At 38.3% G+C, this 26,879-nt stretch overlaps 1 protein-coding gene across 2 annotated transcripts in view; it reads left to right on the top strand.

Moving 5' to 3' along the window:
• The window catches only part of DLC1 (DLC1 Rho GTPase activating protein), a 404,638-nt gene that overhangs the window by 334,027 nt on the left and 43,732 nt on the right, over positions 1–26,879 (top strand). The gene's annotated exons all lie outside the window — the stretch shown is intronic.

Genomic DNA, 26,879 nt, shown 5'->3' with positions numbered 1-26,879 from the left:
GCCCACCAGAAAGACAAGATCCAGCCTCATCCACCAGAACACAGGCACTAGTACCCTCCACCAGGAAGCCGACACAACCCACTGAACCAACCTTAGCCACTGGGGACAGACACAAAAAACAACAGGAACTACGAACCTTCAGCCTGCAAAAAAGGAGACCCCAAACACAGTAAGATAAGCAAAATGAAAAGACAGAAAAACACACAGCAGATGAAGGAGCAAGATAAAAACCCACCAGACCTAACAAATGAAGAGGAAATAGGCAGTCTACCAGAAAAAGAATTCAGAATAATGATAGTAAGGTTGATCCGAAATCTTGGAGATAGAATGGACAATAGAATGGACAAAATGCAAGAATCAGTTAACAAGGACCTAGAAGAACTAAAGATGAAACAAGCAACGATGAACAACACAATAAATGAAATTAAAAGTACTCTAGATGGGATCAATAGCAGAATAACTGAGGCAGAAGAACGGATAAGTGACCTGGAAGATAAAATAGTGGACATAACTACTGCAGAGCAGAATAAAGAAAAAAGAATGAAAAGAACTGAGGACAGTCTCAGAGACCTCTGGGACAACATTAAACGCACCAACATTCGAATTATAGGGGTTCCAGAAGAAGAAGAGAAAAAGAAAGGGACTGAGAAAATATTTGAAGAGATTATAGTTGAAAACTTCCCTAATATGGGAAAGGAAATAGTTAATCAAGTCCAGGAAGCACAGAGAGTCCCATACAGGATAAATCCAAGGAGAAATACGCCAAGACACATATTAATCAAACTGTCAAAAATTAAATACAAAGAAAACATATTAAAAGCAGCAAGGGAAAAACAACAAATAACACACAAGGGAATCCCCATAAGGTTAACAGCTGATCTTTCAGCAGAAACTCTGCAAGCCAGAAGGGAGTGGCAGGACATATTGAAAGTGTTGAAGGAGAAAAACCTGCAACCAAGATTACTCTACCCAGCAAGGATCTCATTCAGATTTGATGGAGAAATTAAAACCTTTACAGACAAGCAAAAGCTGAGAGAGTTCAGCACCACCAAACCAGCTCTACAACAACTGCTAAAGGAACTTCTCTAGGCAAGAAACACAAAAGAAGGAAAAGACCTACAATAACAAACCCCAAACAATTAAGAAAATGGGAATGGGAACACACATATCGATAATTACCTTAAATGTAAATGGACTAAATGCTCCCACCAAAAGACACAGATTGGCTGAATGGATACAAAAACAAGACCCATATATTTGCTGTCTACAAGAGACCCACTTCAGACCTAGAGACACATACAGACTGAAAGTAAGGGGATGGAAAAAGGTATTTCATGCAAATGGAAACCAAAAGAAAGCTGGAGTAGCAATTCTCATATAAGTTTTATATATATATATATATATATATATGTAGTTTGCTTGAGTGCAGTGTTTTTTTTTTTTTCTGTACTGAATTCATTAGCATGGGTCGGTATAAAATTTAGCATAGGTCAATATGTAATTTGTAAACTAATAAGGTCTTAAAAGTGAGGAATTAAGTCTTTTAAATTTAATTATTTATTGTAAAGAGCAGAATAGCATACATAAACAGGTGCCTAAGGAAAACTTGTATTCTAATATGGAACTCTCATGAACACCTTTTTTTTTTTCTTCTAACGGTATGATAGTAGGCCATTTGATTATTTTTATGGCTTTAACTTTACAACAATGAAATATTCGTAAATTTTAAAAAGTATTTTTCTTTATTTGATGCGGGTGGGATACTGGAGAAATGAAAGGTCAAACATCTATTGAGGAATCCATACTTGTCTATATATTGTGTACTTTTATTTCAAGAACTGATTTAAAATTCCTAAAAGGATGCTATAATAAGTTATTCTGCCATTTTACAGACTGAATTAAGTGAATTTCAGGGAGGTATGAAACTTGCCTAAGGCTATCCAGCTACCAAGCGGTAGAAGTGAGAATTAAATCCAGGTATACCTATAAAAAAAAAATAAATAAATAAATAAAAAAAAAAGAAGGCGAGGGCAGCACCAGGGTATGGGGTTGTTAGTTTTATAGGGGTGAGTAATTTCATACGCTGATGAGTGGGAGGAGTATTCCAGCTATTTTGGGGAAGGGGTGGGGATTTCTAGGAATTGAGCCACCGCCCACTTTTTGACCTTTATGGTCATCCTTGGAACTGTCGTGGCACCTGTGGGTGTGTCGCTTAGCTTGCTGATGTGTTACAATGAGTGTATACTGAGGCTCAAGGTCTAGTGGAAGTAGACTCGTCCGCCATCTTGGACCTATTTTGTTCTAATCAGTTTATGTTGTGTCCTCGGGCTATGTAATTCTTTTAAAGGTTGTGCCCTGCCCCCTTTCCTCCTGTTTCATATTGAATATATAATATTTACCAGAGTATGTTTTAATAATTAATACATGATATATTGTATAATTAATTTATATATCATATATATAATGATATCTATAGGTATTTGTTCTAATAAGTCATTAAAAATAAATGAATAAAAAAAAAAAAGATATCTTGGGTTTCTTTCAGTGAAATATTTGAAGGCTTTAAAATTTTCAACAAAGCCCAGCTGGTTTATATGCACAAGTTCTAAACCCTGAAATATTCCCATGGTATCTAGTTTCAAAGAATGCTACTGCTGTAAACTAGTGGACAAACTAAACTGGTAAGAGATTTTTCTTTTTTAATTTATTTTTGATATAAAGTAGTATGTGTGACAAGTAAAAGTTGAGAGGAAAAATGTGAATTGCTCTGGTGGGAAAGGAAAAAGAATATCATCGTGATCCAAATGTAGTAAAAATTATAAAAGCTAAGTTCCCACTCTGAGTGAAAAGTATACCAGAGAATCTCCAAGGTTTTACATTTAGATCGAATTTAAATATAGTCACACATTTAGATTCTAGAGCTCAGAACATCATTTTTGAAGTTCCGTCTTTAGATCGCAACCCCTGTAATATATTATTTTTGTGAAGGGACAGACGGTCTGACCTTTCTTCACTCAGCCTGCCTAGATTAAGCTCCTTTAGCCTATGATTTGGAAGCCAATAAACAGCTATGTGGTGATTACCTACCGACGCTTTGTTATTTTTCAAATGCTACATTACCTTTAATCAAGGCCTCCTCTTTTTTTTTTACTTTTTTTTTACTTTTTTTTTATAGCTCTACTTATTCCTATTGTTCCCTCTGGAGCTAACTACTAGCAGGCTGTCCTGCAAAAACACATGTCCTTCTTCTCAGTGGTGAATTTTCTTTTCCCACACTCCTCCAGGCTCAATTTCACTTTCCACTCATGCACTTTCCCTAACCCCACCTCCTCAAGTTGCATGTAAGTTTTCATTTTTTCTTTTACCTCCAAAGAGTCTTAAGTCTCTGAGTTCTTAATGTGTCAAAGTGTTGCAAACTTACTGGATGGTTTCTACCAAAACCGGGAAAGTAGTTGCAGTGGGCAGCTGCACTTAATTTGCAAGTAACAGTGTGGAGAAGCACCCTGCCTCTTCTGACTTAGGAATTGAGCTTGTAAGGTCAGTGTGACATGCCTGAGAAGTCCCAAAGAGCTCCCAGTAAATCAGTCTGAAGGTTCTGCGTGAGCAACATTCACACAATTGTTTACACTTCCTGTCTCGGAATCAAATTCCAGTCACTGCAGTGAATCCTGACATTTTCGTTATTCCCTCAGAAAGGCAATAGGAGGAAACTATTCTTTCTCTCCCTAATGTATTCTCTGAAAATACACATTGACTTCAGCCAGGTTTTCACTTTCAAAGGGAGAGAAGCATCAGGTTGCTCCTGAGTAGATCTTGTAATAGTTATTACATGCTGGCAGCATGCTGCCCAGGGATGCTCTCTCAGCAAGCGTTTCACCTAAAATCCCTGACTTTGGAGTTGCAAACATTCTCTTTAGCCAGAGCAGATACACCGACATTTGGACTTTTCATAACCTCTCATTCTAGAGTTTATAAATGTGGGAACCCACCCTTTCCTCCTTCAAACCAACAGCTATGATTAAACCCTGAAAGGAAGGGATGGGAAGTGTGTGAGTACATAGCCCACCAATGACTCAAGAGTCAGAATTTCCGAGAGAAAATATCTGATGGGTTTTTCTAGGCTGTGGTGGGAAGGAAGAGAAGAGTTTTCCTCAGGGCGTCTCACAAGGCAGAACAATGTAAGGCAAAGTTAGACCTAATATATAAAAAGCCTCTGGTGCATCCAGCACACTTTAACCTCCTAACCTTGTAATCATTTGGCACAGTGGGAAGACATTCAGAACAAAACTATGCACTCAGTATCCTTTGTGTGACTGTAACTTGGATCCTTCGGGATGGCCTTTGGGGCATCATACTGATGGTAGGAACTTGCTCTCAGACACAGCTTGAGGTAAGGGTTGGAGTGGTTGGTCACCAATGAGCTTAACAATATGTTCATTGAAACTAACTTTCCAGTAGAAAAGAATAGTACTGTATTTTAGAGGTTATTCATCTTAAATACTGTAGCCACATCTTTGCTAGATTGCTGAGTTGATTCTCCTTGCTGATTAAGCAAAGCAACAGGAGAATAAATTATTACATTTTCTCAAATTTGAAAAGTCAAAAATGGAGGGATGCCATATTCAGAGTAAATCTAGAGAGCATATTACTTTTTTTTAAATCTTAAAAATTAGGATTCAGAATGAAAAATTAAACAGGATTAGTCTCCATTTCATCTACTCAAAAATGTTTCATTTGGGGGGACTTCCCTTTTTGGAAGGTGGTTAAAAATCCACCTTCCAATGCAGGGGACACGGGTTCGATCCCTGGTCCAGGAACTAAGATTCCACATGCCACAGAGCAACTAAGCCTGTGCTGCAACTACTGAGCCGGGTGCTGCGATGAAAGATCCAGCGTGCTGCAACTAAGACCCACTGCAGCCAAATAAGTTAAAAAAAAAAATTTCTTTTTTATCAAACAAAAACTAGTTAGGAGGTTTCAAATTCCATTATAGACATTTTGGCTTACAGTTAATATATTCAGATAAAATTACTACTGACCTGCAGCCCTGGATTCTTTTATTACTCATGCGAACTATTAAATGATACCTTTATTGAGTTTTCATCCATAAGTATTATTTAGCAGGAGATCTCAAATAAGGAGTAACCCTAAATTAGCAAGATTTTCAAAAAGTTATTATGAGGGCCTTCAAATTACAAATTAGTACAGTAAACAACATAATTTAAAATACAGGGAAACTTATTAAACAAATATTAGAATACATAACTTTAATTGAAAGCATTTATCACAATATTTTAGGGTACCTACTGAAGCATTGAAAATATCTGATTTTGATGAACATGTTTTTTCTGTAACATATAAGTAGATTAAAAGTTTAAAACTGAAATAGTTTATAAACTACAACATCTATTATAATTATAGTATTTAAGATTCTAAGACTAAAAATGTTGATGTCCAACCACATAGTCTCACAAGCACTGGAATAGTTACTGAAGCAGGGTTGTAGCAGTAAAAACTGGGTACAGTACGTTAGGGATGGTCATCAACAGAGGGCTAGTTAAATGATTAGGATATAGCCATATAACAGAATTCTATACAAACTTTAAAAGAAATTGGGTACATCTATATCCATTGACATGAAGACATGTACATTATATATATGTATATGTATATTTTTAAGCAAGTTGTGGAACAGTTCACATAGAAATTGGTGAACAAAAAATAATGTGTTTATGTAAATATAGAGAGAATATATAAAATATACTAGTAATTGCATAGAAAATTATTTGAATAACCATATTAGCTACCTCAATAATGGGGGAGTTTCACTTTTGAGTTCACTTGATTCTGTATTTGATTTTCTAAATGGGAGCGTATAGTATATGCACGTTTTTTCAATTTGCAGAAAAGAGATTGATACAATGTAATAGGGTTCCCTTATCTACGTATTAAAATATTAATAGTGCTTACTTCTCTATATTTTTCTTTGTTGATCATTTGTATTGTTTATTTTTTCCACACTCTGTACGTGTAACTGTGTAATAAAGAATTAATTTTAAAAATGTTAAAGCAGAGAACAGAACATTCCCAGCAGAGGGAAAATGTACAAAGGCAACAGAGTGGGAAGGAAAATTCCTGAGTGTGTAGCGCCCCATAGTTCCAAGCCTTATTATTAGGTCATAAGCTTAAAGCAAATTCCTCTTACCAGCTAATTCCCCACAGCAAAAATGGCAGAAGCTTTTCAGATAATTGATGAAGAGGCCCCAAGTGGTTGCATACAGCCATTTCTTACGCATAATAAAGATACAACATTCATTTCATTTCATATCAGAGCTTACAATCAATCCGATTTTTAAAAAACTGATATTTGACTGGGAACAGTTCAGTTTGTTTCTCACTGCTGCCTCCGCGTCCCATGCAAATTAAAACCGTTGCTTCCTTTACCGAGAACAACCTGTAACTTCATTAAATGAAGATTCTTTAATTAAGGTTTATTTGAGACATCATTAAAACCCATCAAATTTACTGAGTCATTTCTTTTGGATATATATTTATAAACTCAGAATTGTTGTGTTCTATCCGAAAAACTTGCAAATGAACCCAAAAGAATGATTAGTGCCTGTCAGGAAAAGCACACAAACTTGTCAACCATGGTTAGCAATGACTGACTACTATCTGCCGTTTGAGAGTACGTCTTGGGGACCAGGATGTATACTGCAGAAAGTCTGGCATAATTGCCACTTTTTATAGGCACCGCACTTCTCCAAAGCATGCCTCAAATTCTAGCACTGTCTCTCAGTCAAAGCAACTGACACACTGTATTCAGTAACCTGGAGGAAAAGTTCATCCTGTTCAATTAATAAGAAAGTATAAAAAGTGAGCCATCTATAACATCCCATAGGAATAGACACAAGACTATTACACTAAGTAATATTACTTATTATTACACAGTCAGCTTTTTCTGGGTAAACCTCCAGAGATCTATTCCTTCAGGAGCAGGTCTGAATAGCACTAGCATTAATACACACCACACACACACACACACACACACACACACACACACACACACACACACACACACACACACACACACACACACACACACACACACACACAGAGTTAGGCAGCCCTACCACTTTCTTTTCTTTCTCTTTTAAAGTAATTAATTTTAACGGACAATAAATGCCAATAGTATAAAATTTAAGCATCTTCCCCCGACTCCTGTCATTCAGTCACCCGGATTTTCTTCAGATGGTTTTCTTTTCATTTTACATTTTAAAATCTTCGATACATTTGAAAAATACTTTGGAGTAAAGAGTGGGCTAGGGTTCAACTTTATTGGTTTCCAGATGACTACTTACGTGCCTCAACTTTAGGTATTGAATGATCATCCATCTTTTCCTCCCCTGTTATGAAGTGCTACATTTAATACCATCTAAATTCCTGTATTTGAGTCAATTTCTAGACTCACTATTCAGTTCCATTGACTTGAAAGTATGGATGACAGTTAAGTTCTAGAGCCTGAACCCTTGGGTTAAGAATCTCAGTTCTACTGCTTACTGGCTGTGTGACCTTAGGCAAGTTGCTTAAACTCTGCCTAAATTCTTCATTTATAAAATAAGGAAACGAATAATCATAAGATTATTGAGGGGTTGAACTATTTAAGAAATGTAACACTCAGAAAGTACAAAGTACTTGACATAACATGTAATACATATTAGTGATCATTACTCTTAAAACATACTGTTGTTGTTTTTATTGGTACTTCATTAAATTGATGGATTAATTAAGGGAGAACTGACATGTAAATATTGAGTCTCCCCAAGTAAATATCATGTGCTTGTTTTTATATATTCAAGTGTTCTTTTGTGTCAGACATATACCCACAGATCTTTATCCGTGTTTTATAAGGATTCACATTCCCCTCTCTACAATTCATCTTCCCTGGATATTTCATCATCATATGATTCCAACCCCTGGAATTCTAGTTATTACCTCACAACCACCTTGCTCCATCTTTAAACATTCCTTATCCAGGACTCTTAACAGAGGGCCTTGACTACCAGTCCCTAGTGGAGCAAGTTTTTGTATTTCTTTAAAACGACTGAGATTCAAAATCACGTACCAAGGCTCAAGCATTTTTAAGACGGGCGTTTTCTCTAGTGAAAAAGTTCGCTATTGAAATCTTTTTCTGGATGTGAAGTCTGAGTTTATAGAAAGTATCTTGAGAAATCAGACCTTTCAATATGATTTTATGCTTGAACCCTTTATCTGAGTTTTTGTTTCATGGGCATTAAACTATTACTGAAAAGCATGGGTCCTTTAAAGTTCAGGGGAAAGTGTTTATAAAGATCTAAGACTGAGCTAAGACAAAGCTATAGCCAGAGGCCTGGTTTCCTGAGAAGGAAGGAGCTCCCCACTAATCTGTCATGCTTCTGTCTCACAGGATATTAAAGCCATCCCAGGCTCCTTTCGTTTACAGCCAGTCCTGTGTCTGACAATCTCATGTCTGTCCCAGTGAGCCACATGACCAGGGTTCCACACCAGGGTTCCTCCAGAGCTCCTTGTAAAGGACCCTATAGTAAGTCATTAGGGTAGGGGCGACCAAGAAAAAAAGAGAGACAATGAAACCCTTATTATTAGTTACCATCCTTCCAATCACTGTCTAATGTAATGAGAAGAAAGAAACATACCTTTAAAGGAATAATTGGGCCTGCTGGACAAGCCATTACAATTATTATTCTCTGTCAGTTCTGCTTGGTTATGACTCCTTGATTACATTTAGGGTGAGATGAATTTTAAAAGAAAACACTCATTAATTAAACTTTTTCTAATTAAAAAAAAATGTTTGTTGAAAATAGATGGTGTGTAATAAAAGAAGATCCTCCCCAGACCCAGCCCATAGTCCTGTCTTTCCTATATGTTTCTCTTAAGCTGCTAAGAGGGTTGGGGGGATATATATTCACACACACACACACACACACACACACACACACACACACACACAAAGTCCCCTACATACAAACGAGCTCTGTTCCAAGAGCACATTTGTAAGTCCAGTTTGTTCGTAAGTCCAACAAAGTCAGCCTAAGTACCCAACTAACACATTCGGCTATATAGTACTGTAATGTAATAGGTTTACAATTCTATTCACCCAAATAATACATAAAAAACAAACACACAAAAAATAAAGAAAACGTTTTTAATCTTCCAGTACAGTACCTTGAAAAGTACAGTAGTCCAGTACAGCAGCTGGCATACAGGGGCTGGCATCGAGTGAACAGGCAAGAAGAGTTACTGACTGGAGGAGGGAGAGGAGGTGGGGGATGGTAGAGCTGAAGGATCGTCAGCAATAGGAGACGGAGGTCGAGCTGCCATTTCCCTCACGCCTGACGCGGATGGCACAGGTTCTGGTTCCTTGCTGGATTCAGTACTGTTTATAAGGATACTGTACTACTGTACTCTATACAGTACTGTACAGTACAGTACACAAAAGCACAACCACTTGTAGAGGATGCACACACGTGACAGTGTACGCCAGACACGTGAACTAACTTACGTGATTGGACATGCAAACGCACGCTCGCATCTTTGAAAGTTCACAACTTGAAGGTTCATAGGTAGGGGACTTACTGTACATACATGTATACAGCCCAGACTGCAAAAGACATTTAGGTGGTGTTGGTCTTATGGCCAATACTACACCCTTCAGAGACAAATGGCTGATCTAATCCTGGCCCAGTGCTGACAGATCTTGGGAAATGCCTGTTACATCCTTTGGAAGAGTTCTATAAACAAGCGTTGTGGTTACCACCAGCATGGAGTCTCAATTTCAGACTTTTCGAGTAATTCACTTAGGCAAGCCTTCCCAAACCAAGTGCAAACAAGAGGCCCGATGACCCTGGTGACTGTTAATGGAGCCTTTGGCCTCACCGTCACCTGTTTTATTCCAGCCCCAGCCAGTCGGAATGTAAGTTTGTTTATATCTCATTCCTTCCTACTTACAGATGTTCTTCCAGCTGGTGGGAAGGCTGACCGAGTTTACATATCTCTTTGCCTTTCTGAAGATGCAGGAAAAAGTCATCCACCATCAAAGAGCACTAGAGTAACATTACTGTTGTCTGTGTTTGTCTGGGGAGAGTGAAGTTGTAGTTGGGTCTGCATAGAGCCAGGAAGCAGGACACAGACCAGATTGTGTAGAACGAGGTGAGGAGTAGACGGAGAGAGGACAAATATGAATATTTTTATGAACTAACAGTCATCTGGTCTTTGCCTCAATAAAGGGCTAGGAGGCAAGAAAAGAAGTTGAGTCAGATAGTTTGTCCCTAGGAAAGAAAGAGATTGTTTCAGAGCGAGTTCTGGGAGTAGGAAATGAGGCGATTATTAATGCTTAGACTGTAATGGGTCAGCTTAGTCGCACTGTTTTGGAATTTCAGGGCAATTAAAGGAAAAGAATAGGGTTCATATATGAGCAAGAAGCTAGGGAAAAAAGAGCTTGATTCCTGGGTGGGATATGAATGAGGAAGTGCAAATGGAGGGGCTTTGAAAGTTTGTTTGAGTTAAGCTTTGTCAGGAGACTAGGAATTAAGACTGTGCCTTCTGTACTTTGTTTCTGCTGAGAGATTTCCAATCAGCATCATAAAAAAATATTATTCGCATTATTACTGATCAAACTGGGTGTTTGCTCTCCAGGAAATGCCTGGAAGAGTGAGAAATGAGAGCATCAGGGCTAAAAGCTTAAGGTTAAGTCTTTAGGAAAAGCCCTCTTAAGAAATGCCAGCGTGTGTGTGCCCTATTTATGTATCATGTCACCTGCACACAAACACACACACTCAGGGTTTAGTTGAAGTTTCTCCTTATAGTCCCTGCTTGGCTGTTAGGGGCCTAGAAACCTAAGTTGGATGTGCTGCATCCCTGACACCCTCCTTTTCTCAGTCACAGAGGATCCCAGCAAACGCCATGTAAACGTTAGCCTCAGTTGCAGTAGATCTGCTCCTTCACACGTGCAATTTTCAGGTAAAGGCTCCTGCCTCTTCCTAATTGTGGGATATCCAGATGAAGCATTGTCAGCATGAGCCACAAGATCTGAAAATCAGCATGAAAGAACTTCCGTTTCTGATTCCAAGATTTGAGGTTGGTGATGGAATAAAAGCTGTGTGGATAGAACAGTTTGGGTCACAAAGCTGTTAGTACCAAGAAGCACTACATTCATTTTGAAAAGGGGAAGAGAAAATCCATGCATACTAATTTAGCTTCCCTAAGTTTGCCATTCTTCAGTTCTGCCCTGGAGATTTATTTAGGTCAGGGTTTTTGGTTAGATCTCTCACTCCCCCAGGAGACTGAGATTGTTATTTAAAAGCTCAGTTCTGAGCAAGAATCCCAGAGATTCGACTGATGTGTTCAGTTTCTATTATAACCTCATGAGGAAAAACATTTTTTTGACTGAAGTGTAGCTCCTGGACACAGACACGCAAACCCACCCTACGAGACAAATAAAGAAAAAATATATAAATTGCGAGCTGGTAGATTCATATTTAACACTGTTTAGAGGATGATAATAAAAGCTCTTGCCCTCATTTCACCTAGCATGAGACTGATCATCCCAGAGAGATTTAAAATTTATACCACATTGATCGTGTTCTTTCATTCTTTCTAAATTCAATTCAGATTTCAAAGTGTCATTTCGGAGTAGGGCTAGATTAGGACCAGGTTAAGTCAAAACTAACCAGGAATGTCCTGTCACTTCCAGATTCAATTTCCTGGTTTGCTTTTCCCTCTGGACCTCTGGGCTAAGGAGTATTAGAAACCTTTCCATAACCCTATCTTGGACTTTATCCTCCCAACTTTAAACATTCTAATAGTATGAGCAATAGAAATATGACACATTTTTTTAAAAAAAACATAGAACTGAAATAAACACGCATGCAAGTCCCATGTCTTAGACGCTATGTAATAGGAATAAATTTTAACGTTGGAAAGTAGATGTTCCTTTACAGAGTCAAATTACTGTTACTACTATTATCATTATCGTTATTATTAATAGTATTTACCTTTTCATAATGCAAATGAAGGTAAAAGGAGGAAATAGGTGTAGGGGATTGCTTTGAATGACATAAATTCAGATATTATAAAGTTAATGGTTTTTATTTTCAGTATCACTAATTCACTAGTTCTGGAACTTTTCAATAATAACACTACAACAGAGGATAACTAGTACAATAATATCATAGTAGGTTGAGAAGCTTGAACAGATAAAACACACACACACAGATACCCCCAAAACAGATTTTGAGTTAAGGTTTCAGTTCCTATTTCTTAATAAGTTCATATATAAGTAAATATTGAGCCCTTTATAAACATAATCTATTTCAATCCTCGCAACTACCGAAGGAGGTATTATTATTGCCATGTCATGGACAAGGAAAATAAGATTTGAAAATAAAGTAACTTTTCCAAAAGGTAGAGCAGCAAATAAATGGCACCTTCAGGATTCAAATCTGGACCTTGACTCTAAAGTTGATTTTCTTATCATTATAATAAGCAAACTTTCTCCAGGATTATTTCACTTTTAAAATCTTAGTTACATAATATTTAATACCAACAAGAAAATATATGTGAATATAAATTATAAAGTATAATAAGATAGCAGCCACTAACCCAAAACCCAACTGAATAACTAGAATTACCTTTCCTGTTAAAGCTACCCATACACTCTTCCCTAGCTCATCTCCTTGCCTTACCCCAGAGGCTATCACAGTCCTGAATGCTGAATTTATTATTCCCTTCATATTTTATGAAATTTTTTTACCATGTAAGCACTTTATTTTTAATGTTGATATTTTACCCAACATTGTTTCAAAGATTTGTCCATGTTGTTGCATGTAGCTACGGCTCACTCGTTTTCACTGCTGTGTAATATTCCACTGTATAAATACGCCATTTTAAAAGATCTCTTCTCCAGTTGATGGACATTTAGGTCATTCCCAGCTTTTCCTAACACAATGTTACTGTAAGCATTCTTGAGTTTTCTAGATGCACAGATGCAAGAATTTCTCTAGGGAACAAATCTCAGAGCAGAAGAATTACTGGATCATAGCATAGTCAGTATTCAGCTTTAAAATGAATGTAAAATTGCTTTCCTAGGAGGTTGAACCAGCAATATATATGGGTTCTCATCTTTCCAACACTTGGCATTGCCAGACTTTTCCATTGTAAATCTAGTATATGTAAAGTGGTAGCTAATTATGGTCTTGACTTGCATTTTTTTATTGCTAACTACTTTAAGCATTTTGTCATGTGTTTATTCACTATTTGTTTTCCGTGCCTTTCATATCTTCTAATTTGATTAATTTGTGCTCTTTTCTTTATTAATTCCTTTGTTTTGCCTTCTTTGCGTTCATTCTTTTGTTCTTTTTATAAACTGGGTGCTTGGGGCTTCCCTGGTGGTGCAGTGGTTAAGAATCCGCCTGCCAATAAAGGGGACACGGGTTCGAGCCCTGGTCCAGGAAGATCCCACATGCCACAGAGCAACTAAGCCCTGTGCAACACAACTACTGAGCCTGCTCTCTAGAGCCCTCGCATGGCAACTACTGAGCCCGCAAGCCACAACCACTGAGCCCGCGTGCTGCAACTACTGAAACCCGCACACCTAGAGCCCGTGCTCTGCAACAAGAGAAGCCACCACAATGAGAAGCCTGTGCACTGCAACAAAGAGTAGCCCCCTGCTCGCTGCAACTAGAGAAAGCCTGTGCGCAACAACAAACACCCAATGTAGCCAAAAATAAAATAAAATAAATAAATTTATTAAATAAAAAAATAAACTGGGTGCTTAATTAATATTTAGCCTTTCTTCTTTGCTAATATAAATAATTTAGCTATATATTTCATCAAATACTGGTTTCCATTATATTTCACATTTTTAAATATGCATTACTTTCACTATCATTCAGTATTAAATTTTTTTAGTATAATTTCTTCTTGAATCATGAGATATTTAGTAGTTTTTTAAATTATAAGTAAAAATATTTAAAATATATATTGACATTACTGATTTCTAACTTAATTGCATTTTGGCCAGAGAATGTGGCTGTCCTGGTTATCTATTTATGTATAACAAACTATCACAAGACAGGGGCATAGAATAATGGCAATTACTTATGCATTTTCCTCATGGATCTGGGAGTTGACTGGACTCAGCTAGGCATTCCTAGGCATTCCTCAGGGTCTGTTGGGCAGTTGCAGTCAGATGGTAGCTGGAATTAGGATCTCCATTCACATGACTGGTGCCTGGGCTGGGAAAACTCAAAACAGCTGTGGGCTGAAACAGCTGGATTTCCTCTGGCATCTCTCACTCTCTGGCCTTTCCATTTGGAGGCTCTAGGGACTCAGGGTAGCCAAACTTCTTATGTGGAAGACTCCAGAGGGAGCAACTGTCCAAGAAAAACTTGCTGAAGCTACATGACCTTCCCTAACCCACCTTGGAAGTAAAGCAGAAGCCCTTGTGCCACATTCTAGTCATTGAAGGTCACAAGGACTGCCTGGGTTCCAGGAGAGGAGACACTGATTCCATCATTTGATGAGAGGATTGCAAAAGGTTTTGTGGCATGTTTTAAAACCCACAGGAGTTGATGTGATACCACTTCTTTAAAATGTGAGATTTGCATTATGGCTTAGTATTTATATGGTCAGTGGTTTTGTTTTGCTTGTTTGGTCTTAATATTGCAGTGTTGAGAATGTATATGTTCTTATTGATGGGTACAGATATATCTATATGTGGTCATTAAAACTTTCTTATTTTACTTTTTTTTTTTTTTTTGTCTGCTCAACCTATCCGGAATAGGTTTCAAATCTGTTGAAATCTCTCACCAATATGATATTTGTCAGTTTCTCCCTCTAATTCTACCAATATTTGCTTTGTAAATTTTGAGGTTATTTTATTAGAGGCACACAACTTCAGAATCACTTTATTTTCCTCACTAAATGAGCTTTTTAGTGCTATGCAGTAACTCTTCACCATTTAGAGTCCTTTTTGGATTAAAGCCTTTTATTTCTATTTACGTAGCTACCCTAATTTTTTTTTTGCTTAGTATTTGGTTGGTATATTATTTTCTATGCTTTTACTTTAAGCCTTTCCATGTCCCAAAATTTTTATTGTAGCTCAAATAAACAATATATAGCTGGATTTTTATTTTTAGGAGACCAGTGTAATCTATAAGTTTCAGCTTTTAAGTGGCAACTTGAGACCGTTTATATTTATTATTATTATTACTGATAAATACTGACATATTTGAACACATATGCCCCCTTATTTTGTGTTTTTCATTTGACCTGCTCTCTCCTATGTCTTTATGCTCTGCCTTTTTTGCCTCAAAACATTTAAAAATCTTTGTTTTCATATTCCAGTTTTTCCCTATACTAATTTAGAAGTAATGGACCATTTCTAATCTAGAGATTGTTCTTGAAATTTTGCTATGCATACTCAGTAAATACACACAAGGACCTTAGAATACTCTACTCCAGTTATTCCTTCCTGACTTATTGTTGTCTCTAGAATTGTCTTTTTTTAAGATCCACAAATTAAACTTGTTATTATTAATAATAATGTTTTTATTTTCCATAGAAGGGTTTTTTTCCCAGTTTACCTGCATTCTTGAATCTCAGATTTTAAGGTCATTTTCCCTTTTTTTTTTTTTTTTTTTTTTGCGGTACGCGGGCCTCTCACTGTTGTGGCCTCTCCCGTTGTGGAACAACAGGCTCTGGATGCGCAGGCTCAGCAGCCATGGCTCACGGGCCCAGCCACTCCACAGCATGTGGGATCTTCCTGGACCAGGGCACGAACCCGTGTCCCCTGCATCGGCAGGCTGACTCTCAACCACTGCGCCACCAGGGAAGCCCCCCCTTTTCTTTAAGTATATCTTTCCAAATCTCCATTAGTAAAGTTGTATTCGTTGTTAACTGCCTCTATTCTTATTTATCTGAAAATGTTTTTTATCTTCATTCTTAAAAGATTGTTTTTCTGGGCACATACTTCAAAGTTACCTTCTCTCTCTCTCTCTTTCTCGCTATGTGTTTCTCAACTTGAACATATTCCAGTGTTCTCTGACTTGCATTTTTGCTGTCGTGAAGTATGCCATCAACCTAATTGCCATTTTCTGTAGGTGACCTCTCTTTTCTCTCAAGTGCTTTTAAGATTGCTTCTTCTTATACTATTCTGTAGGTTCACTAAATGGTGTCTGGGTGTGGATTTCTTTCTATTTATTCTGCTTGGTGTACTGTGTGCCTCCTGTGCTTATGAATTCATGTCTTTCATCAGTCCTGAAAAATTCTCAGTCACTATGAACTCCGACATTGCCTCTGTGCTCCATTCTCTATATTCACTTCTTCTGGGACACCAAAACACTTATGTGTGACCTTATCATTTGATATTCCATGTTCACCTAAAGCCTCTTTTATATTTTTTAATAGGCTTCATATTTTCCAGCAGATGTAGGGTCACAATAAAATTGAGAGGAAGGGGCAGAGATTTCTCATATAACTCCAACCCCTCCCCACATGTATAGCCTCCCCCTTTATCCACACCCCTCACCAGAGTGGTACATTTATAGCAACTGATGAACCTACATTGACACATCATTATCACCCAGTGTCCATAGTTAACATTGGGGTTCACTCTCGGTGTTGTACATACCATGGGTTTAGACAAATGTTTGATGATACGTATCCACCATTATAGTATCAAACAGAGTAGTTTTATTGCCCTAAAAGTCTTCTATACTTCACCTGTTCATTCCTCCCTCCCTTCTATCCCCTGGCAACTACTGATCTTTTTACTGTTTTCATAGTTTTGCCTTTTCCAGAATGTAAAATAGTTGGGCGATAAAAGGGAAAAAACACGTTTGGGAGGTGGGAGAAGGAAGGTGAGAGAAGAAAAAGATAAGAAGAAAATACAACAAAATATCTTGCTCAGTTACTGAATGTTATGGGAAATGAAATTTATATTTAAGAGTACTATGCAAATAAAGAGTATTGTTACATACCAAACAGATTAGATAACGGCTCAGATGTAGCAGGTTGTAGTGCATAAAAACAAGACAGCCAGCACACGCATTGTTATCTTTTTGTTTGGTAGTTGTTTTAAAACTGTTTGTGTCACTGTGAGGAAAGGCATGGGTCCAAAATATTCTATCAGTAATAGTTTGGGATGGTGGTTTTGTATTCTTTTATAATAATCACAATAGGTTTCTTGGAAGGGAGAATAACTTTAGAAGAGTGACTAAGTGTATGAAAAGTGGAAAATTACTCTTAGTGAAAAGTGTGAAAGAAATCACACAAATAGAAACATTCCATTTAAAACTCCGGGTGGGGGACTTCCCTGGTGGTCCAGTGGTAAAGAATCTGCCTTACAACGCAGGGGACGTGTGTTTGATCCCTGGTCAGGGAACTAAGATCCCACATACCATGGGGCAGTTAAGCCCACGCATCACAACTACTGATTTCGCGTTCCTCAACTAGAGAGCCTGTGTGTGCCACAAACTACAGAGCCCACGCACCCTGGAGCCCGTGTGCCACAACATAAGATCCCACATACCTCAACGAAGATCCTGATTGCTGCAACTAAGACCCGACGCAGCCAAAAATAAAACTAAAGTAAAATAAATAAATAATAAATCTTAAAAAAAATAAAAATAAAAATCTGGATGGGAAGATTAAAATCAAAATATGATTGGCAAATTAGAGCAATGACACAGAAGAAACGGAAAAGGAAGAGGTCGTTTTTAAGAAGGTCATTTGGGTGCAGCGCCTTGAAAGTCTACCAAACTAAACTGCATGGCCTGAATTTCATGAGCAAGTATAGGGACCACACCACATACCTCGTGAGGCCTCAGTGATAGTCAAGAGAGTTGTCCAAGAAGGAGAAAAGCTTTGCTTCTGGATTTCCGAGAACAGGCAGGCGGATTCTTAACCATTGCTCCACCGGGGAAGTCCCGGAGATTATCATTCTAATTTTTTTTAATTAGAGAAACCAGCTCTCATGAGAAAAGAGTTCTAACACAGCAGATGCAGCCCTGGGTTTTGCAGCAGCATGCTCAGTGGGGCACCATGTTCTGTTTTGTTATTATTATTATTTTATTTTATTTTTGTGGTACGCGGGCCTCTCACTGCCGTGGCCTCTCCCGTTGCAGAGCACAGGCTCCGGACGCGCAGGCTCAGTGGCCATGGCTCACGGGGCCAGCCGCTCTGCGGCATGTGGGATCCTCCCGGACCGGGGCACGAACCCATGTCCCCTGCATCGGCAGGCGGACTCCCGACCACTGCGCCACCAGGGAAGCCCACCATGTTCTGTTTTGAATTGGTATGAGGCATGGTGGCCGACAGAGTGGATGCTTCTTCCTTTCCACCATTTTTTTTAATTAGTAGAGTTTTTGAAGGTTGGATATGTTAGAGCCCTATACAAAGAAGTGAATGTGAATATAAGTTCAGGTTTACACTGTAAATCAGGACAAACGAGAACCTATAGATGGCTGAGGGGACCGGAGAGAACATCTGGTCCAATCCCCTCATTTTACATTCTAGGAAAGGCGAGACCTGAAATCCTGCTCCAAGCTCACATAGTTTGACTTTAAAGCCCTGGTCATGATTATCATTGCAGAGAGACCCAGATTCAAGTCCTTGCTTCCTCAGTTATTAGCAGTGTGAAATCAAGCAAGCTACTAAGTAACCTCTCTGAGTTAAATACCTTACCTGTGATAATGTTTACCTCCAAATTATATTATATCTTCAACCTAAAATCCTTAGCTAAATGATCCAGTATCCTTGTTTTGTCATATAAATTATATCTATTTTTATTTATATGTAATAAAGTATAATACTGATATATCATATATATCTAATATATATAATTTTAAAAATAAACCAAGGAACAAGCGATATTATTATGTGAGCAACTCAAGGTCACTGATAATATGTGTGACCAGGTCAGGAACATGATTTATATCAGCATTCTTTCTTCTACACATGCATGGACTTACAGACCCTCAAAGATTCATTTTTCTAACTCAGACCCGGAAAACTCAGTTATGAAATTTACCTTTATTATATGTTTGTTTTGTCAACCCATAAAAAAGATAACAATAATCAGCACAGAAGTAGCTGTGAGTCCAACAGTAGAATATTTGTATAGGAGAGAGCCAATCTACTCTGTCTTCTGATAAATCTTCAATCGCCAGTCTTTCACAATTCATGATTCTTCTTGCCGGGGCTATTTTTAAAATGTCTAAGTTGGTGCCTTGCAGTTCCCCCCTGTACAGCTTAATTCAGCTGAATCCATGAGAGATAATTGACTGAATTAGTTATTCATGAAAAGCCAAGCTTGACAACTTACTGCGGCTTCATTCTCCTGTTGGCCATTAAAGTAAGTTGATGATCTGGAGCTGTGTAGGGGTTTCCAGAAATAACACTATAATGGCCAACATGCTGTATTAGCAGCTAAGAAAGAGAATTGTTTATTATTTTTCAGGCAGTCGCCCAAACCCATGCCATAGTATTTTTATTTTAGGACCCAATCTGCTATGAAGAAAAGCAACACATTACAACTCAAGTGAACACAAAACATCTCCTTAGTAAAAACAAACTCATGAGTGATTTCACACAGATTTTCAAAACTATGGAAACTCAATGCCCCTAGGTCTCCAACTTTTACACTGACCCTGCCAGCCTTTTGCAGTCTTTACGGAGGGCTTACTCTATATACGGCACCTGTATGTGATGCTAGAGTAGATAGAAAAATCAAATAAGACACCTAGAATATTTCTTTGAGTAAATAATGAAACCTATAACTAAAGCAAAAAATCCTACCTGTTAAGTGACCTTGTTTTGCAAATTGATTTTGTGTCTTAGCATTTTTGGCTTCAAACCACATAGAGAAAACTACCAAGTTAATCATTAAAAAAAACAAATAAGATCTTTGAATTTTGTTTGAATCTTGTTAATTTTTTAGTATCATAAATAAACAATCTTAAAAGGCAGATAACAAACTAGTAAAAATATTTTTATAATAAATGACAAATGGTTAATATTGCTAAGAAAAGACAAAATGCTTCATCAAAAAAATGCTATGAGATTAAATAGGCAAATCCTAAAATTACCACTGGTTAATAAATATGAAAATACTCAACCAGTATAACAAAAGGAATGGACACAAAAGGACAAATACTATATGATTCCAGTTATATGAGGTACATAGAATAGTTAAATTCCTAGAGACAGCAAGAAGAACAGTGGTTACCAGGGACTGGGGAAGAGAAGAATGGGGAATTATTATTAAATAGAAACAGAGCTTCAGCTGGGGAAGATGAAAAAGTTTTGGAGATGGATAGTGGTGATAGCTACACAATGATATAAATGTACTTAATGCCATTGAAATGTACACATAAAAATGGTTAAAATAAATTTTGTTATGTATGTTTTACTACAATAAAAAATTTATCCCATTTAGTATTCAAACATAGACTTAAACAATAATGAGATAATATATTTTTGCTTATTAAATTAGCAAAAGAAATGGAAATTATAATGCTGGCAATACTTAACATGAAGAGAAATAGGTACATTCAAACACTGGTAAAAATGTAAAATAGGTAATTACTTTCTAGTTCAGAAATATATATCAAATGTCCTAATACCCTTTGACCTCTTAAGTCAAAGTAAGTGAATTTGCCTAAAGAAATTATCATTCTTTTTTTTTAAATTTCTTTTTAAAATGTATTTATTTTTGGCTGTGTTGGGTCTTCGCTGCTGCGCGCGGGCTTTCTCTAGTTGCAGTGAACGGGTGCTACTCTTTGTTGCGTTGCACAGGCTTCTCATTGTGGTGGCTTCTCTTGCTGCAGAGCACGGGCTCTAGGCACGCAGGCTTCAGTAGTTGTGGCACATGGGCTTCAGTAGTTGTGGCGTGCAGGCTCAGTAGTTGTGGCGCACATGCTTAGTTGCTCTGCGGCATGCGGGATCTTCCTGGAACAGGGCTTGAACCCGTGTTCCCTGCATTGGCAGGCAGATTCTTAACCACTGTGCCACCTGGGAAGTCCCGGAAATTACCATTCTTGCTCTTTAAAATTTATTATACAAGGATGTTCACTAAAGGAAAAATGGTGAAAAATTTAAAGTTCAACATTTAACTTATTTGTTGCGTATCCATAAGAAGGTATACGAAGCAACTATAAAAACCTCTATTCTTCAATACAGCAATATTTTAAGTGCAATAAAATATTACAAACAATATATTCTATGATCCCAATGCTGTACAATAAAAGTATCTGTCCTAAAAAACGGACTGAGGGCTTCCCTGGTGACGCAGTGGTTAAGAATCCTCCTACCAATGCAGGGGACACGGGTTCGAGCCCTGGTCTGGTAAGATCCCACATGCTGCTGGAGCAACTAAGCCCGTGCGCCACAGCTACTGAGCCTGCGTTCTAGAGCCGGCGAGCCACAACTACTGAGCCTGCGTGCTGCAACTACTAAAGCCCGCGTGCCTAGAGACCGTGCTCCACAACGAGAAAAAAGCCACTGCAATGAGAAGCCCGCGCACCACAACAAAGAGTAGCCCCCGCTCGCCACAACTAGAGAAAGCCCGTGTGCAGCAACGAAGACCCAACGCAGCCAAAAATAAATAAATAAATAAATTTATTTACTTATTTATTTTTTAAAAAAAGACTGAGAAGAGAGACATAAAAATGTAAATCATCTGCAGTTGTCTCTGGTAGTGTGATTATGAGTTTTGTTTCTTTCTTTATACTTTCCCTATTTCCTAAACTTTTTAACAATAAATACTTTATAATCATAAAAGTTAAATAATAAGAAAGCAAAATATTAAATATTATTAGTTCTTATAAGATAATGTTGTTCAGCTTTCAATAAATTATGTGCTACAGACTAAAAAAAAAACTGTTCTATTGAGGATAATGTCAGAATAAACAAAGAATCAAAAGCATGCCATTAAAATTGACTAATTCAGTGGGAAAGTAGCCCAGTTTCTTTTGTGGATTCAAAAAGGATCGCGATTTTTACTTTTCTCTGGCCTGACATTTGTGTTGTCAGAAGCCACTTGAAAGACTCAGAGCAGTCCTTGGTGAAGCTCAGATGGCAGTTGGAGGTGGCAGAGGCACTGACTAGGTGTCCCGGGGTCCCTTCTCTTTCATTTTGAGCTGTGAAGCCTTGGGCTGATCAGCTATCTAAACTATTAAATGAAATAGCCTTTCAAAGGAGATTCTACTGTAAATATTGTAATTATCTCAGGAAAGCATGCCCACTGATTTACCAAATCAGGATTATGTCCAACCCACCAGTGAACTATGACAGAACTGTATCTATTTCTACTTTCTACCTAAGAGCTTTCTTCTCCAAGCCCTCTTTTTATATTCTTTTTTTGGTCATTTGCCGAAGTTTTTTTTTTAACTGAGATATAATTGACATATAACATTACATCCGTTTCAGGTGTAAAACGTAACGATTCAATATATGTATATATTGCAAAATGATCACCACAGTAAGTCTAGAATAAGTCTAATTAACATCCATCACCACACATCATTGCAAAAAATTTTCTTTCTTATGGTTAGAGCTTTTAAGATCTACCCTCTTAGCAACTTTCAAATATGCAACACGGTGTTATTAACTATAGTTACTATGCTCTACATGACATCCCAGGATTTATTTATTCCTGTTCAATTTTGTTTCATCAGCACACTGCCTTTCTAGGATTTAATAAATTGTTGTTGAATGATAAAAGTTCTGTGCCAGGCTAGATCGTATTTGGGGCTTAAGTGATTATTCAGAAAGTAGATTTATATCACACTTATGCAGGAACAAGGGACTCCCCGCTCTGAACTAAAACTATCACTGACAGATTAAGTTAACCTTCCCCATATTTTTAACTTCACTTGTTCAAAAGATGTAGTCAAAAAAAGGTCTGACTGAATAAGAGAGCTATTCTAGGTAGAATTAAAAGAAGGCTAATTTATCTCACCTCCTAAACGCTTGCTTTTTCTCCTCTTTCACCATCCTACACCCCTGGCATCTGGGTTTCAGATATTTTTGAAAAGGCTAAATACCAGGGTAGATGGTGGGGAAAGAACCCAGACTTGGTTCATGGAAGCTTAACCATAAATGAATGTTTTAAGGACAACCATTAAATTTCAAATTTAATTATTTCTCTGAATTGGATACTGTTTACAAATTATTTTAACAACTTTCTACTATTTGTCATATTTCCTTCGAACATTACAAATAAAAAACTATTTTCCGCACTCATTTCACAATGCTCCATTGAACACAAATTATATTACATTTTCCAAGCATCACTCTTTTAGTTCCTGTGGGAGAGAAATAAATTTCCAAAGAGATTGCTTGGCTCCTATCACTAGAGCAGAGGTTTAAACTAGTTGCCCCAGGGCTAAATGAAGCCCAAAGTTGAAATTACTTGGCATGTGTTTCAATTTTTTTTTAATTAGTGCCAGCATCTAAAAACTGGGACGTGTGGTATAAAAATTTAGAAATCTATGGGCTTTTGAAAAACAATCTCTAAACCCAGAACAATGGGTTGCTGTGTTAACACAGCCAACAACCAAGTGAGCCTGAGTGGCAGTGCTTCTTGGAGGGCTTCTGGGTTCCTCACTTTTCACCATCCCACTGTGACTTGCTTCCCTCACCAGCATTACCTGCCTGAGTGCCTGTAGACACCTAAGTTTTATTCTTTTTTCTTTAATGGAAAAAATGTGGGAAAAAATGCAAGAGGACAAATGCCCTTGGACAATATCAATGATATCTAATAGTAATCATTAAAATAGAGTAGGAACCAGAGAGTAGCCCACTTAGCCACTCAGCCTTCTGTCATGCAGCTTAGGAGTTCGCTCTGTGATTTTTGTGGCCTTGGTAATACAACACTTGAATGTGGAAACATCCATGTAGATGACAGGGCACAGCTATCCCTGTGAATAGCTTCCTGAAACTGATGCTCCAACTGAGAACAGCATGGCAGGAAGTGAACAGCAGCAGCGCAGGTCCTCATGTCAAAGCTTTTTCTGTTGTTTGTTTTAACCTCCATTGAGAGCAAATACTTAACAGCAGCAACAACGGTAGCAACAAAACTTGGTGTAATTTGTGACGGCTTTTTATTCTCATGTATTGAAGGGGTACCAGAAGACCATATATACTGTGGGCTGGGAAATGTGCTACATTAATCTCTGCCTCTTACAGTCCAGTGTTTCAATACCCAAATCTCATGTCATGCATCAGCTAAACACCCGGTCTAATGGCATCTTCCAATGACAGACAAATGACACCATGGGTGATGAGTTGAAGGTTACATGGAGAGGAAGGACTCTGCTCTGTCCTGGGGACCCTCTTTCATCTGGACAGGACCACTGTTTGTTTAACTCTTAATGACTTTTCACTTCTTCCTTCCCCCAGTTTGTAAAGGCTCCTCAGATTCACAAAGGTTGAAGTCAAGGTCTTGTTTTGTTTTCATCTTCTCCTAGATGATTATTTAAATACTAATTGCATGGCTTACTTTGATGTGAACACTTAGTAATATATAATAATAATGTCTAGCCTTGTCGAGTGCTTATTATGTGCCAAGCACTAATGTTCATGAGCTTTTTCAATCCTCATTAAAAACCTCATGAGATATGCACTGTTTAAACCTCTTTTTTCAAAGATGAAGAAACCGAAGTTTGGGAGGCTAAATAATATACTCATCACACAGCTGATAAGTGGCCTTTTCCAAGAGTCCTGCTTTCAACCATATTCTACAAGTGTAGCAGTTTTCAAAACGTAGCATGTCCATTTCTAACAGGAGTAAGAATTTAAAAAATAAAATTTGGGATTTGGCCCAGGTCACAGGCTGTGTCAATAAACCAAAGAATGGAAGAAAATGATGAGATTCAGGGAAGGTCAAATGCAGACCAATGCATCACCAAGGAAAATGTGTCGGGAATTATTAATACTACTAGGTGATGAGCAATCCATATCTCACAAACCTCCAGAGAGAGGGAATGAAACGAGAGAAGATCCAGAGGAGACAACATCAGTGATCAAGGAAAAGGAATGAGGTTTGAACAAGAAGAGACAAAAAGATTAGCAGGTTCTATTCTGGAAAGATGAATACTTAGTGGCAGGTGGTACATCAAGATTGCACAGACTCCTAGAAACCCAATTCACTTAAAACACAACTTCAGGGCTTCCCTGGTGGCGCAGTGGTTGAGAGTCCGCCTGCCGATGCAGGGAACACGGGTTCGTGCCCCGGTCCGAGAAGATCCCACATGCCGCGGAGCGGCTGGGCCCGTGAGCCATGGCCGCTGAGCCTGCGCGTCCGGAGCCTGTGCTCCGCAAAGGGAGAGGCCACAACAGTGAGAGGTCCGCGTACCGCAAAAAAAAAAACAAAACACAACTTCACCCAGCTAATAATACATATTAAGAATTTATTCTGAGAATTGATATGCTTTGGAGGAGATGCTTAGAATATCTATAACTTTGAGATTTGGATTGTTAATAAATAAGGGAAGTTAGTGTGTAAGAGAAGTTTAGGTGGTATACTCCTATTTCCTAAGTTCGAAGTACGCACTGCAGCCTGAACGAAGATTTCAAAATGCAAATCTGATACTGGGATGCCTTCTTCCTTTACAGTGGCTTCTCGCTGTTTATTGCTGTTAAGGATTTTTAAAACTCCTCAACACAGTCATGCAGGGAATTGAAAGTTCTTGCCTTTGCTTTTCCAGTATCCCCTGAATCACATTCCCCCTTGCTGGCAACTGTGGGTGGTTTTTTTTGTTTGTTTTGTTTTGTTTTTGCGGTACGCGGGCCTCTCACTGTTGTGGCCTCTCCGGTTGCGGATCACAGGCTCCGGACGCGCAGGCTCAGCGGCCATGGCTCACGGGCCCAGCCGCTCCGCGGCATGTGGGATCCTCCCAGACCGGGGCACGAACCCATGTCTCCTGCATCGGCAGGCAGACTCTCAACCACTGCGCCACCAGGGAAGACCACTGTGGGTGTTTTGACAGTTCCTCCAGCTTACGAATTTCAGAGGGAAGCTCCCTCTTCTTGTCTTTCTGGGCCAGGTCAGGTCCCCACTTCCTGGGGCCCTCACAGCACCTCTTTTTCATAAGCCCCTGTTGCTTCCTCAGCAGATTAAACTCTGAGCAGGCAGAGGTGGGCCTGCCCTTGCTTATTTTGGTGTCCCCAGCAGTTCTAAGTAGGTAAAAGCCCTGGAAATACCTGTGAAGTAAAGGAGCCCCTCGCCCTCCAGAGATGCCACTCTTCAGAGCCCAATTCTGGTTTGGGTAAATTAGGAAGTCAGTGGTGAAATGAGTGTTTTTGTTTTTGAAAAAATGGGGTGAAAAAGAGTCTTGCGTATGTCAACTAAGACACAGCTATGAAATCAATACATTTTAAACTATAATCAAGAGACTAAATTCTCCCATTTGTATTTAACCCCACTTAAAAAGACTCTGCTCCAAGCTTCCGTATCCCCTACCCTTTATATATCTCCATCTAAGACACTGTATATATTTCACTTATTTATTTTGTTTACTGTGCATCTTCCCCACTAGGAAGTAAACTCCAGAAGGGAAGGGATGTTTATATTTTTTGTTCCCTGCTATATCTCCAGAGCCTAGAACAGTGTTTGGCACACGGTAAATAAATGCTCTGGATATATTTGTTGAATGAATGAGTTTAGGTTAGTAGTTTTCTTTGCGCAGCGGTAATAGGCAGAAAGCATCAATTAGCCCCAAAGGAAATTTTCATGCAATCCTGGTCTGAGTTTTTAAAAATCTTACAAAGATTATAGTCAATTGTGATCTTTTAAAATGAGGCTTCCTTTTATATCAGGG

The sequence above is a fragment of the Orcinus orca genome, chromosome 21 (genome assembly GCF_937001465.1).
Source record: "Orcinus orca chromosome 21, mOrcOrc1.1, whole genome shotgun sequence".
In the NCBI taxonomy this organism is placed as follows: domain Eukaryota; kingdom Metazoa; phylum Chordata; class Mammalia; order Artiodactyla; family Delphinidae; genus Orcinus; species Orcinus orca.
Note: the sequence above shows the minus strand (reverse complement) of the source record. Positions and strands in the feature narration are given on the sequence as shown.